The 16,161-nt window shown below is 37.8% G+C and overlaps 1 pseudogene; it reads right to left on the reverse strand.

Annotated features, from left to right (window-relative positions):
• Window positions 1-1,356: 1,356 nt before the first annotated feature.
• On the reverse strand, window positions 1,357-11,774 carry LOC123781610 (NKG2-A/NKG2-B type II integral membrane protein-like; annotated as a pseudogene).
• Window positions 11,775-16,161: the final 4,387 nt, after the last annotated feature.

Raw genomic sequence — 16,161 nt, forward strand, 5'->3', positions numbered from 1 at the left:
GCTATAAACTTAATCTGTCATATTAGCAGAGTAAAGAAGGTCAAATGATGTGCTATCTCTGCTGTAGAAGGCAAGTGATAAAGCTAATATTCATTCCTAATTAAAAAAAACTTTAGAAAGATAGAAATGATCTAGGAAACATGATAACTCTGAAAAAGAACTATTATAAACCCACTGTTTAAAAAAGGGACTGCTTTTAAAGTATAATATTGACATAAAAATACATGAGATTAATAAAATAGATTATAAAGTGCAAAAATTAGAGCAACATACACATGGAAGGCAGATTTCAACAAAGATGCAAGTCATTCAGTGGAGAAAGTAACTTTTGCAACAAATGTGGAAACAATGGAGTATCATTATTATTAATAAATACATACTTTATACAATGTACAAAAATATAAAAAACTGATCACCCTTAAGTGTAAATGATAAAATTTCATGAAGATGTATGAGAGAATATGCACGACCTAAAGTTGGGCAGACATTTCTTACTATCACCAAAAACATGATCCATAAAAGAACAAATTGATGAAGTGCCATTCATCGGGATAATTTCTACTTATTGAAGAGAAAAGAAGGGTGCCTGGGTGGCGAAGTCGTTAAGTGTAAGCGTCTGCCTTCGGTTCAGGGCGTGATCCTGGTGTTATGGGATCGAGCCCCACATCAGGCTCCTCCGCTATGAGCCTGCTTCTTCCTCTCCCACTCCCCCTACTTGTGTTCCCTCTCTCTCTCTGGCTGTCTCTATCTCTGTCAAATAAATAAAATAAAATCTTAAAAAAAAAAGTTTGAAGAGAAAAGAAGGACAAGTCATAGACTTGGGAGGAAGTATCTGCAAATCATACATCTAATAAAAGCCTTGAGGCCAAGATACATAAAGGGTTCTCAAAATGCAATCACAGAAACTAAAAATATAGCAAAATATTTCAATAAATAACTTCATAAAAAATGTATATGGATGGCAAATGAGTACAGAAAAAGATGCCCAACCCTATTAGTCCTAGGAAAATTCAAATTAAAACATCTGTAGATCAGACCTCCCCATTCCTCCTACTGAATACCGCTAAACCTCTGGACATTACATACGAGACAACATAAGAACATTCAGCCAGGTGATGAGAAAGCTGACAGAACTGGGCACTCCAGACCCAGGAATGACTATGGCAGTGAGCACTCTGGAATTTCTCTTTCCCTCACATGTCCCAGACTGGTGCCAGAGAGGCTGGTAACCCACAGACACCAAGGGCTACAGACAACAGCACCCCCAAAATTTTTCTCCCCAGTCAAAATAATGGGAAAAAGTCATGCTAGAAAGAAAATTTTAGACACTAAGTGCATTATTCCAATCAAAAACCTTCAACTGTCCAGGAAAAATATTGCTCGGGAATGCAGGTGAAATACAGCATTCTCTGATAAAGGAAGACTAAGAAAATGTGTCACCGCCAGACTCACTCTGAAAGAACTGCTAAAGGGAATTATCTAAAAAGGAATAAAGTGAAAAAAAAGGAAGGAATTAAGTGATAAAAGGAGAAGAAAGGGATAAAGAAAGGGGGGGTAATCAGAAGGGGGCATGAGAGACTATGGACTCTGAGAAACAAACTGAGGGCTTCAGAGGGGAGAGGGGTGGGGGAATGGGAGAGGCTGGTGATGGGTATTAAGGAGGGCACGTATTGCATGGTGCACTGGGTGTTATACGCAAGTAATGAATCATCGAACTTTACATCAAAAACCAGGGATGTACTGTATGGTGACTAACATAATATAATAAAAATATATTATTATAATAAAAAAATAATTTAAAAAAAAGAAGGAATCTTGGATCATCAGGAGGAAGGAGATAACAAAAGAAAGAATAAAGCTATCATTAAGTCTAATGGACTTTCCTTCACCTCTTGTGCTTTCTAAATTGTTTGGTATTTGAAGCAAAATCCTCCGTTGAAGCAAAATTGTAACATCCATTTGATGTTCAACGTAAGTAGAGAAATATTTAAGGCAATTATAGTATAAATGGGGCATGGTAAGGGGACATAAGGGAAAGTAAGGCTTTACATTTTACTGAAAGTACTGTGATTTGTGATAGACTGTGTAGACTGAAACGTGTATACAGTTATCCATACAAACATGTCTAATATAAAGCAGATTAGAGCATATATGGACATATATATATATACATATATATAACTGTATAAAGTTTTTATAAAGAAAGGATTTACTTTGCTATAAATTATACTCCATCATTAGATCATGATGTAGAAAAATATAACCTTCACTTTTATCTCACAGCATCATAAATACAACATCACCAAAAAATAAATTCCAATTGGATCATATATCCTAACTAAAGGTTAAAAAAGAAAGAAAGAAAAAGGTAAATCCAGGAAATTAATATAGGAAATTATATTCATGAACTTTGACTAACTTCTGAAATCAGTCAAAAATAATTACTGATACCCAAATGATAAATTGGATGATGGTAACATTTTTTTAAAATTTAAATTCAGTTAGCCAAGGTATAGTACATCATTGGTTTTTGATTAAAATCCTGATCATTAAAATTATCCAATCAGAGAGTAAAAATGCAAGTCACAGCTATTTCCATCTCATAAACTCAAAAAAGTGCTCATATCTACAATATGACAAAGACTTCTAATAAGGGAAAAGAAACACCATTTGGGAGAAATGGGCAAGAATACACTGAGGGATATAATACTATAGTTCTATATTATTATTTTATTATGACGAAACTTTTCTATTCCATAATTATAATATACTATATACTGTGTAGTTATGTATAGTAAATTATAAATACAATATATGGAAACAAATAGAAAAGGCTTTTCATAAAATAATTATTCATAATACCTTCATACGAAAAAGGAACTAAATTTCTGAGACTAGCTTTTATTTTTTTTTTTATTTTTTATTTTTTTTAAAGATGCCAATGACTTTATTTATTTATTTTTTTAATGATTTTTTATTATATTATGTTAGTCACCATACAGTACATCCCCGGTTTCCGATGTAAGGCTCGATGATTCATTAGTTGTGTATAACACCCAGTGCACCATGCAATACGTGCCCTCCTTACTACCCATCACTGGTCTATCCCATTCCCCCACCCCCCTCCCCTCTGAAGTCCTCAGTTTGTTTCTCATAGTCCATAGTCTCTCATGTTTCATTCCCCCTTCTGATTACCCCCCCTTTCTTTATCCCTTTCTTCCCCTACTGATCATCCTAGTTCTTATGTTCCATAGATGAGAGAAATCATATGATAGTTGTCTTTCTCTGCTTGACTTATTTCACTTAGCATTATCTCCTCCAGTGCTGTCCATGTTGTAGCAAATGTTGAGAACTCGTTCTTTCTGATAGCTGAGTAATATTCCATTGTATATATGGACCACAACTTCTTAATCCAGTCATCTGTTGAAGGGCATCTCGGCTCCTTCCACGATTTAGCTACTGTGGACATTGCTGCTATGAACATTGGGGTGCATATGGCCCTTCTCTTCACTACGTCTGTATCTTTGGGGTAAATACCCAGTAGTGCAATGGCTGGATCATAGGGTAGCTCAATTTTTAACTTTTGAAGGGACCTCCACACTGTTTTCCAGAGTGGCTGTACCAACTTGCATTCCCACCAACAATGTAGGAGGGATCCCCTTTCTCCACATCCTCTCCAACAATTGTTGTTTCTTGCCTTGTCTATTTTTGCCATTCTAACTGGCGTAAGGTGGTATCTCAGTGTGGTTTTGATTTGAATTTCCTTGATGGCTAATGATTTTGAACATTTTTTCATGTGTCTGTTAGCCATTTGTATGTCTTCATTGGAAAAGTGTCTGTTCATATCTTCTGCCCATTTTTTGATTTGTTTATTTGTTTCTCGTGTATTGAGTTTGAGAAGTTCTTTGTAGATCTTGGATACCAGTCCTTTATCTGTAGTGTCATTTGCAAATATATTCTCCCATTCCGTGGGCTGCCTCTTAGTTTTTCTGACTGTTTCCTTGGCTGTGCAGAAACTTTTAATCTTGATGAAGTCCCATAAATTCATTTTATCTTTTGTTTCTCTTGCCTTTGGGGATGTGTCATGAAAAAGGTTGCTTTGGCCGATGTCGTAGAGGTTGTTGCCTATGTTCTCCTCTAGAATTTTGATAGATTCCTGTCTCACATTGAGGTCTTTCATCCATTTGGAGTTTATTTTTGTGTATGGTGTGAGATAGTGGTCAAGTTTCATTCTTTTGCATGTAGCTGTCCAATTTTCCCAGCACCACTTATTGAAGAGACTGTCTTTTTCCCACCGGATGTTTTTTCCTGCTTTATCAAATATTAGTTGCCCAAAGAGCCGAGGGTCCATTTCTGGGCTCTCTATTCTGTTCCATTGGTCTATGTGTCTGTTTTTGTGCCAGTACCATGCTGTCTTTGTGATCACAGCTTTGTAGTACAGCTCGAAATCCGGCATTGTGATGCCCCCAGCTTTGTTTTTCCTTTTCAACAGTTCCTTGGAGATTCGGGGCCTTTTCTGTTTCCATACAAATTTAAGGACTGTTTGTTCCAGTTCTTTGAAAAATGTCCTTGGTATTTTGATCGGGGTAGCATTGAAAGTGTAGATTGCTCTGGGTAGCATGGACATTTTAACTATGTTAATTCTTCCGATCCATGAGCATGGAATATCTTTCCATCTTTTTATGTCTTCCTCAATGTCTTTCAAGAGTGATTTATAGTTTCTAGAATATAGGTCCTTTACGTCTCTGGTTAAGTTAATTCCAAGGTAACGTATGGTTTTTGGTGCTATTGTAAATGGGATGGATTCCCTAATTTCTCTTTCTTCGGTCTCGTTATTCGTGTATAGAAATGCAACTGATTTCTGAGCATTTATTTTGTATCCTGCCACGTTACTGAATTGCTCTATAACTTCTAATAATTTGGGAGTGGCTTCTTTTGGGTTTTCCATATAGAGTATCATGTCATCTGCAAAGAGAGACATTTTGACTTCTTCTTTGCCAATTTGAATACCTTTGATCCCTTTTTGTCGTCTGATTGCTGTTGCAAGGACTTCTAGTACTATGTTGAATAATAGTGGCGAGAGTGGGCATCCTTGTCGAGTTCCTGATCTTAAGGGAAAGGCTTCCAGCTTTTCTCCATTGAGAATAATATTTGCAGTAGGCTTTTCATAGATGGCTTTTATGAGATTGAGAAATGTACCTTCTATTCCTACACTCTGAAGGGTTTTAATCAGGAAAGGATGCTGTATTTTGTCAAATGCTTTTTCGGCATCGATTGAGAGGATCATATGGTTCCTGAGTCTTTTCTTGTTGATATGATGTATCACGCTGATTGATTTGCGAATATTGAACCACGCTTGCATCCCAGGTATGAATCCCACTTGATCATGATGGATAATCCTTTTAATGTACTGTTGGATTCTATTAGCAAGTATCTTGTTGAGGATTTTGGCGTCCATATTCATTAGGGAAATCGGTCTGTAATTCTCCTTTTTGAGGGGGTCTTTGCCTGGTTTGGGGATCAAGGTAATATTGGCCTCATAGAATGAGTTTGGTAGCTTTCCTTCTGTTTCTATTTTTTGAAATAGCTTTAGGAGAATAGGTATTATTTCTTCTTTGAATGTTTGGTAGAATTCCCCAGGAAAACCGTCCGGGCCTGGAGTTTTGTTATTTGGAAGGTTGTTTATCACTGACTCAATCTCTTCATAATTAATTGGCCTGTTTAAGGAATCAATTTCTTCCGGTTTCAATCTTGGTAGTTTATAGGTTTCCAGGAAGGATTCCATCTCTCCCAGATTGCTTAGTTTATTGGCATATAGCTGTTGATAAAAATTTCTAATAATCCTTCCAATTTCAATGGTGCTCGTCGTGACCTCTCCTTTTTCATTCATAATTTTAATAATCTGGGTCCTTTCTCTTTTCTTTTGGATAAGTCTTGCCAGTGGTCTGTCAATTTTATTGATTCTCTCCAAGAACCAGCTTCTAGTCCTGTTGATCTGCTCTACTGTACTTCTGGTTTCTGCTTGATTGATTTCAGCTCTAATTTTGGTCAACTGCTTCCTCGTGCGTGGATTAGGCCTGTCCCTCTGTTGCTGTTCCAGCTTCTTGAGGTGAGAATATAAAAACTGCATTTTAGATTTTTCTATTCTTTTGAGTGAGGCTTGGATGGCTATGTATTTCCCCCTTAGGACTGCCTTTGCAGTATCCCATAGGTTTTGGACTGTTGTATTTTCATTCTCATTGGTCTCCATAAATTGTTTAATTTGATTTTTGATTTCCTGGTTTATTGAGTCATTCCTGAGCAGGATGGTTCTTAGTCTCCAAGTGTTTGAGTTTCTTCCAAATTTTTCCTTGTGGTTGAGTTCCAATTTCAGAGCGTTGTGGTCTGAGAATATGCAGGGGATAATTTCAATCTTTTGGTATCGGTTGAGACCTGTTTTGTGTCCCAGAACATGGTCTATTCTTGAGAATGTTCCATGGGCATTAGAATAGAATGAGTATTCTTTGGTTCTGGGGTGTAGTGTTCTATATATATCTATGAGGTCCAACTCGTCGAGTATGGCATTCAAAGCCTTTGATTCTTTGCTTAGTTTTTGCCAGGGTGTTCTATTTCTGATAGTGGAGTGTTGAGGTCCCCTACTATTAATGTATTTTCATTTATATGTCTCTTTATTCTGGATAAGAGTTGGCTTGTGTATCTTGCTGCTCCCCTGTTGGGGGCATATATATTTATAATTGTCATATCCACTTGTTGAATACTTCCCTTAAGAATAATATAGTGCCCTTCTGCATCTCTAACTATAGTCTGTAGTTTAAAATCCAATTTATCTGATATGAGAATTGCTACCCCAGCTTTCTTTTGAGGACCATTTGCGTGAAAGATGGTACTCCATCCCCTTACTCTCAGTCTGAATGCATCTTTGGGTTTGAAATGAGTCTCTTGTAGACAGCAAATGGATGGGTCATTTCTTTTTATCCAATCTGCAACCCTGTGGCGTTTTATGGGATGGTTCAAACCATTTACATTAAGACTGATTACTGATAGATATGATTTTAATGTTGCCATGTTGCCAGTAAAGTCTTTTTTTTGTATTGGCTGTGACTTTCTGTTCTGTATCACTCTTGGGGCCTTTTTACTTTTATAGAACCCCCCGTAATATCTCCTGTAGGGCTGGTTTCGTAGTTACAAAATTGGTTAGTGACTGGCGATTCTGAAATGTCTTTATTTCTCCATCAATTCTGAATGACAGCCTTGCTGGATAAAGGATCCTTGGCTGCATGTTTTTCTCTGAAAGAGCTTTAAATATGCTCCCCCAACCCTTTCTCTCATTCCAGGTCTGTGTAGACAGGTCTGACGTAATTCTGATGCTTTTGCCTTGGTACGTGAGAAATTTCTTTGCCCTGGCCGCTTTCAATACTGTATCCTTGGATCTAATATTTGCGAATTGCACTATGACGTGACGTGGCGTAGGTTTGTCGTGGTTGAGCTTGGGAGGGGTCCTCTCTGCCTCTTGGACACGAATGTTTGTTTCCCTTGCTAGATTAGGGAAGTTTTCAGCTACAATTTGTTCAAATATCTCTTCTAGACCTCTGTTTTTCTCCACCCCCTCGGGGATGCCGATGATTCTGACATTGGATAGTTTCATTGAGTCAGTAATCTCCCGTAACCTACATTCGTGGGCGTGGATTTTTTTAAGACCATCTTCTATTTTCATTTTTTCCTCTATTAACCCATCCTCCAATTCACTAACCCTTTCTTCTGCTTCTGCGACCCTGGCTGTCAGAGCCTCTAGTTTTGCCTGCATTTGGCTCATAGAATTTTTAATTTCTGTCAGATTCGCTCTCATTTCTGTCCTTAGGGATTCTATATTCTCAGTAACCTTTTCGTTTATACTTTTTTCAATTCTACTCATCATTTTGACCATCGTTACTCTGAATTCCATTTCTGATAATTTGGTTACATCCTTATCCATTATTTCTGTGGCAGAGGCCACAGTCTCACTGTCTTTTCTTTGCTGGGGGGGGGCTTCTCCTTCTTGTCATTCTGATGAAGAGAGGTTGCGGGGTTTCCAGAGACCAAATTATTGACTGGGTCCCAAGCCGTGCCCCTTGTTTTATAGGGATCTTAGGGATGTGGGCTTCTTCTTTAAAGATTTTATTTATTTATTTATGTGGCAGCCAACCAGCGAGAGAGGGAATAGAAGCAGGGGAGTGAGAGAGGAAGAAGCAGGCTCCCAGCGGAGGAGCCCGATGAGGGACTCCTTTCCGGAACGCCGGGATCACGCCCTAAGCCGAAGGCAGGCGCTCAATGACTGCGCCACCCAGGCGCCCGGGTTGTGGGCTTCTTGATTTTTCAGCCTGCCTTCTGTGTTCTGGGGGAGGGGCCTGCCGCGCCGATACTCAGGCAGCCCTGTTTGGGTAGAGTCTCCGTGTCCCCTGCGAGGGGGGATGGGGATGGGCACTCCCTGAGCCAGTATTTCCAGGCTTTTGTTCTCTGGCGGCTTTCCCTGGTGGTTTGCTGTGCCTCTTCTGAGAGTCAGAGCAGCAGCGGCCGAATCTCAGCCTCTGTCACAGAACAGAGGGATTGCGGCCCGTTCTCTACTGATGTTCTGGCCACTTTAACTCTGTTTCTGTTGGTGCTGCTCAACCCTGCAGCGTCCCGGGATGTGCGCCCCACACCCGGCGTCCCAGCCCTCACTTCCAGGGCCGGCGCGTCTCTGTCCTTTGTGTTTCTAACGCCGCCAGCCGCCAGCCGCCCCGCGCGCGCTCCGGAAGCTCCCGGTCTCAGTCTGGATCCAGTGAGCGCACCGGGATTCCGGGGTTCCGCGAGATGCCTGGTGGCGCGCGCACCCGGCTCACGGTCTCAGTCTGCTGTTTTGCGGTGCCGTCCGCGAGCCCCGCCCGCTCTCCCGTGCAAGTGGCTACCGCTTCCCGGCGCCCGAACATGGCGGCTCCCTCCCCCTTCCGTTTATCTTCCGATATCTGTGCACAGTTTCATGGCTCCCCGCTTCGTACCTCAATACTCAGCGCTGGAGATGTTCATTTGTAGAGATCCAGATGCGTCTTCCCCTGAGACTAGCTTTTAAAAGGCCATATTCATGTAAGACAGCAGTGAAAATTCAGAAGCTATAGACAAATGCGGTAATACAGTTGGATTACAAGTATCATGTGAGAGTGGAAGGAGACACACATAAAAATGCACACTACATGATTCCATTGATGTAAGGTCTGAAAATAAGCAGAGATATTTCAGAATATTAAAATGGGCAAGGCTGATAGAGGCTCTAAACTATTTCCTGCTCTGATTTGTAATCACGTGGTTCTCACTACATTGTGATCAAGTTGCACAATCATGTGTTTAGTTTCCTTGATGTGTGGTGAAATTAAACAGTAAAGTTATTTCAGGCAAAAGATCATTTCTAGAAGCAGGGTTTTCTATGAACAGGAAGAACTGGTAATTGTTAAAATGTACAAAAAGGCATAAAAATATAAGTAAAATTTCGTGGAGTCAAACTACAGCATAGTAACAGACTTTAAGTAAACTAGAAATACGTACACAAAGATGGATGAACTCTACCCATATGATATTAACGGCTAAGCTTTTAGTAAAATCTGGAAACATCTGAAATCTTACCACTTCTTCATCATCCATGTAGAGCAGGGTAGAGTTGTTAGAAGCACAGGCTGACAAACTCTCATTCCACGATTTTCTTTCCAGTGCTAATGTAATAGCAACTATTGGAATATGTAATCCACTTTTTTGGACAATGACCACAGTGATATGCTGGACAAAGAGTATGAGATATTCTCCAGAAAGTTTCAAATATTAAAAATGCAAATTGAACAATTTTCATATGTATACACCTGTGTATATAACATATCCATGCATCCTCACAAGCTGGCAAAAATAAAACACACACGTGATGCACCCAGAAGAGTCAGGCTTTCATCCCCTAATTTATGTGCCCATACAGAGCAAACACACAAAAAATAACCATCTCTAAATTCCTTTGAGTCACTGAACAAAACAACTATTTTGGAATTGTATAATGGTTTATCTATATATTTTTTTATGATATGTTAGTCACCATGCAGTACATCATTAGTTTTTGATGGTTTATCTTTTATCATGTTATAGCAGGAGGAAATTTGAAATAATTGATGACTATGGATATGGTGATTTTTTGATTTGTTTTTTTAAGGTTTTATTTATTTATGTTATATTTTTATTTTTTAGAGATTTATTTGTCAGAGAGTGAGTGAGTAAGCCGAAACAGGGGGAGCGACAGGCAGAGGGAGAAGCAGGCTCCTAATGCCAAACTGGATCCCGGGGCCCTGGGATCATGACCTGAGCTGAAGGCTGATGCTTAACCAACTGAGCCACCCAGGCGTCCCATGGGTGATTTTTCAATAGTGTTGCTTCATACAGTTTTATAAGAAGTAATACTCTTTTATAATTATTTCTGAAAGTTTATTACATGATTTTCTAATTTTTTCACCCAAAGAATATATTATCATCTTTGCCTAGCCTAAGATAGAGATAAAATAGAAATTACACTAATATCAAAAGTTTGAAAATGATGTTGTACCTTTCTGGGTCCTAGTTTTGTTCTGTTTCGGTCCTTCAGTAACTAGAAAAATTAAAGCAATCCTCATAAAACTTAATATTAAACTAAATAAATCATTATGATTTGAGTTTCTTAGTTTGAAGTTTGGTGTATTGTTTAGAATGAGAAAACTCTGTAGTAAAATTGATTTTACCCATAAAAATTGAATAAAATAATGAACATGTAGGGGAAGATAATTCAAAAGTTTGAAGAACCAAACCTCAGTCTTTTACAGTATTTTGTTTAACCAATCTCAAGAATTAATTTGTATATCTCAATAAGGTCTCTCCTATAGCTTGCATTTGAGTTATGACATCTGAATATATTTATAATACTCTATAATTATTGTTATTTCTACTTTGGACAAGTTCAAAATAACCATTCCACATTAGAGCAACAGGCATTAAAATGAGATAATACAATTCCATAATATTGTGCAACATTTCGAGGCAATGATGATCATTAAAGTGAAAAATTCCCTCGTAGTCATTCAAACACTAACTTACAGGTAATAACAGCTATTGTGACCACAGTGGACATCAGGACAAGGCAGATGATTCCCAGGATCCCAGCAATGAGCTTCCCTGGACATGAAGGTAAATAGTAGGAAGAGAAATGAAAACACTGAGAAAGGACAGGCAGTAACAATCCTTTAAGAAAATTACATACAAGAGAACCAACGATGCTCAGGGAGTCACACATAAAACTTGTACCCCAAACCCATATCTACCATTATAATCTCTCAGAATATTCCATTGTATTTGCAGTAAATATATTACCTAAGGAATGTGGTAAAGACAATCAGTTAGCAATGGCTGAACAGATTTAGTCCTCAGGTTTCAATTACAATACTGTATTCCAGCTCCACGCTCTGATCCTCACAAACGAAAAATATGAGAGATCATTTCCTACTCATTCCTTACACCCCTGCATCCCTAGTGCAAATCCTAGAACAGTTATACTATATGTGTCTTGTTTTACCTTTCCACTGGTAGGTCTTGCCATTCCCTTGAAGATCCTGAGAGGCATTTTGAAGATTTAATTCTGCGTAGGTTATTTCCTGCTCAGTTACCCAAGTGGAACTTTTAGTGCCCTTAGCTTTCCTTTGCTGTCTTTTTGAGTCCTTAGCCTGACTGAGTTCTGCATAGGTACCTCCTTGGTTATTCATCTCTGCAGCTGAGTATTGTCAGGCACTGTGCTGAATGGGGCTGCACTGAAGGACTCGATGAATGGTGTATGTAATGACAAGATCGCTACACAGTCACACTGGGTGGAGTGTGTGGTGAGTGACAGTACTCATTTGCAGTTGAACAATGTAAAATATGGTACTAATTTCCTTAGAGCCTTAAAGAAGCATTTCATGATAGAATAAGTTGTTTTTACAATGATATTCTATACTTCACACAATAGTATTGGTTGGAAAAATGTAAAGCAAAAAATTAGTGAAAAAGAAAGGAATTCTGAAATAATATTGTCCCTATCAATGTAAGGTCAGAATTCACAAAAACATTTCACGTTATTAGAATAACTGGTTTAAAATTAAAATGCTGGAGGCACCTGGGTGGCTCAGTCGTTAAGCGTCTGCCTTCGGCTCAGGGCGTGATCCCGGCGTTCTGGGATCGAGCCCCACACCAGGCTCCTCCCCTGGAAGCCTGCTTCTTCCTCTCCCACTCCCCCTGCTTGTGTTCCCTCTCTCGCTGGCTGTCTCTATCTCTGTCAAATGAATAAATAAAATCTTAAAAAAAAATGCTGAATTAGAAAAAAAAATGCTGCATCATTTTTTGGGGGCAATTTTTATGCCCAGTATTGGTTAAAAATTGGGTGTTCTAAGATTGGGGAATACTAGGTTAGCACATATAGGAATTTCCTGCAGTAAATGCCTTTAATTTCAGGAATTAGATTTCTGTACGAAAAGGTAATGCAGTGCTATCAAGTGAACTTTGAATAATTGTGGCGTTCTGAGAAATCGTTAAATTTTAAAAGATTTTATATGTTGAATTATGTCACATGACACATTAAACTTTTCCAAAACCTGAACCATATTGAAAACAATACAAAACAGCCCATGTATATTTTTAAAGATTTTAATTTATTTTTTGAGAGAGAGAGTGTGTGTGTGAGCACAGAGGGAGGAGGAGAAGCAGCCTCCCTGCTGAGCAGACAGCCTGTCCCTGGACTCAATCCCAGGACCCTGAGATCATGACCTGAGCCAAAGGCAAGATGCTTAATCGGTGGGCTGAGCCACCCAGGAGCCCCAAACCTGTATTTTTAAAAAGCGTTTAGTTAACACCAGAAATTGACAATTGATGTAATAGCAAAGAATGAAACCTTAAAATGATAAGTAAGAGTGTAGATCATTTATGGAACAACACTGTCAGTACAAACTTCCAGAAAGACCTGTGAATGTCAAAGGCAGCGAGGGTAACTTTAGTTGTATAAGGAATTCCAATAAATAAACCAAATCAATGTAATTTCATAATTCAGTCAATGAGCTTGCAGTCGGTGAAATCTGGAATTACTCGTGGCTCTCAAACTTACAAAGTATGACTTTTAACAAGTTACTTCCTGTCTAGCTATCTAGTTTTTACTAATCTAAAATGGGAATTAAAATATGTAAAATATAATGCAGATAAAGCACTTTATACTCCACCCAGCTTTTCTAAGTGCTCAATAATACATCAGTTATTTTAATTATTTTTAACACAATAGCCACATTATCATTACTGATTCATATCCTTTAGACCATGTAACCATTCATTAGACAGGAGTCTTTTCAGTATTGAATATCTTTTTTTTTTCAAGCTTTGTTTTGAATGTTTATACTTAAGTTTAAATTAGCATTTTCTAGAAGCAAAATCTTGCTTTTTATGAAAAATCATAATCTTGTTAATCTTGCTTTTTATGAAAAATCAACCTGTTTTAATTTATCAAAGCAAATGTATGACCATTTGACCATTACGATTTGATGGATTCATTTTAAGAATCTATTTTTAAAGCCTCAGCTAAATATCAAATAATATAGGTATGTATATCTATAATTGATGACAAATCCAAATTAACTATTCCTTGTCATGATGCTTATAGGATTTCAATTAAAATTATATTGATTTGCAAACACAATTATGCCTGTGTATATATATTTAATTATTTCTGCACAGGCAAGAATTTGAGTATTTTAAGAAGTTCTCCAATATATTTCAAATTCAATTTTGTCACTCTGAATTGTAGGACTAAAGATACCAGTGTTCTCTGTGATTTGATTGGGTATTAGCTGTACCTCAGGGACATCCCATCCAGCTTTTCTAGTCTCCTATTAAATTTTGACACATACCTTCTGTTAGCCAGAGAGTTGGGCATCTTCCAGGGGAAACCAGGTTACTCTTGTAAACAATATCTGTGGTCTTCACAGACTGCCGGCCCTGTGAAAGCTCAGTGTGAGGCAATAGTGGAAAAAGTACATTTCTCATCAATGTGTCACTTAAAATTTGAAAAGGAAATTGAAAGCACATGGGCTATTTTGAAGACACGTTATCTCATCACACACCTCCAGAATGTCCAAGACTTTCAGGTAATAGTGTGTCATGAGTTTGTTCCTTGGCAAGTGCCCCTGCGAAATTCTTATGTTCCACAAGATATTGGAGTCAGAGACTTGACCACCCAGGCTGGTAACTTGTTTCCCTCTGATTCACAAACACTTGAGAACTTGGGCCTTGTGAGAAATCTCTTTGATGTTTAAGTTTTACTGTTAGACAATGTTTCTGCATCTTGGCATCATACACCTGTCTTTCTCGCACCTTTGCTATGTCGTACCTACTATACTGAAAATATTTTAAAATAATCATCCCATTAACAGGTATTTAATGATTTTTGACACTAATTCTGAAGACTTACATTTTCATCCTTTCTAAACTAATCTCAATTTTTCAACTTTCATTTTTAATATACTTGCATTTTATTTATATTATCTGTAAATAAGTTACTTAGGTTTTCATGAAAAAAACAATGCCTGTGAGAAGAATAGAACATTGAAATTTATTGAAAAATAGCACCATCCCAGAGATTTGAATATTAAGTAATTGAATTATTCATTTTATTCATTGATTCCTCCTCCAATGATAAATGTATTTTAATACGAATGCTTGTTGTAAATGAAAAAAACATAAGTCTAACTATGTAGTGGGAAAATGAACACAGTGCCTACAAATTTCACTTAATTGAAAAAATTGAAGTGGGGCAGAGAAGGTACTTTTAAAATATGATTAAATATCATGTGAACATCATGTAATTTTTGAAGATATTTACAGATATGTTTCTATTGCTGTGTAGTTCTACTTTGGTTTTGTTTTGCAAAATTGGTTGAAAATTTTATTTTTATGTATTTATTTCTAATGATATGTAGTTGGCATACAGTATCATATCACTTTCAGGTGTAGACACAATGATCCAACATTTATACACATTATACGATCATCATTATAAAACTATTAATTTTATATGGCCACCATGTAAAATTAATACAATGTTATTGACTATGTTCCCTATGCTGTAATTTACAACCCTGTGACTTATTTTATAATTGAAATTTTATACTACTTACTTCCTTTTACCTATTTCAGCCCTCTCTCCATGCCCCCGGCCTATGGCAATCACAACTTTGCTCTATGTATGACTCATTTCACTTTTAGATTGCACATTGTTAGTTAAAACATATGGTATTAACTTCCTCTGGCTAATTTCATTTAGCATTAAATCCTCTGGTTGCATCAATTTTGTCAAAAATGACAAAAATTTCTGAGTAATATTCCATTGCGTATAAATATCGCTTCTATTTATTCATTCACCTGTGGATGGACACATGGGTTGCTTCCATATCCTGGCTATTGTAAGTAATGCTGCAATAGACATAGGGTGCACACTTCTCAAGTTATTGTTTGCATTACCTTATATCCCCTGAAATGGATATTCTGGTGGAACCTCTATACTGTTACCCATTGTTGACTGCACCAATTTAAATTCCCACCAGCAGTGCACAAGGTTCCCTTTTTTGCACATCCTCACCAGTATTTGTCTTTTTTAATCTGAGAGTGTTTTGCAACTCCCTGTGGTTTTGATTTGCATTTCCCTGACAAGTGTGATGTTGAGCATCTTTTCGTGTGTTGGCTGGCCACCTGTATGTCTTCTTTCTTTTTTTTTTTTTTTAAGGATTTTATTTATTTATTCGACAGGATAGAGACAGCCAGATTAAGAAAACTTTCTCTTTTTTTTTTTTTTTAAGATTTTATTTATTTATTCGACAGAGATAGAGACAGCCAGCGAGAGAGGGAACACAAGCAGGGGGAGTGGGAGAGGAAGAAGCAGGCTCCTAGCGGAGGAGCCTGATGTGGGGCTCGATCCCACAACGCCGGGATCACGCCCTGAGCCGAAGGCAGACGCTCAACCGCTGTGCCACCCAGGCGCCCCTGTATGTCTTCTTTCAAATAGTATCTGTTCAGGACCTTGGCCCATTTTTCAATCTCGTTTCCATTTTTTTTTTTTTTTTTTGGTGTTGAGATGTA

Source organism: Ursus americanus, chromosome 25 (genome assembly GCF_024610735.1).
Source record: "Ursus americanus isolate L20-20 chromosome 25, mUrsAme1.1.p, whole genome shotgun sequence".
NCBI lineage: Eukaryota > Metazoa > Chordata > Mammalia > Carnivora > Ursidae > Ursus > Ursus americanus.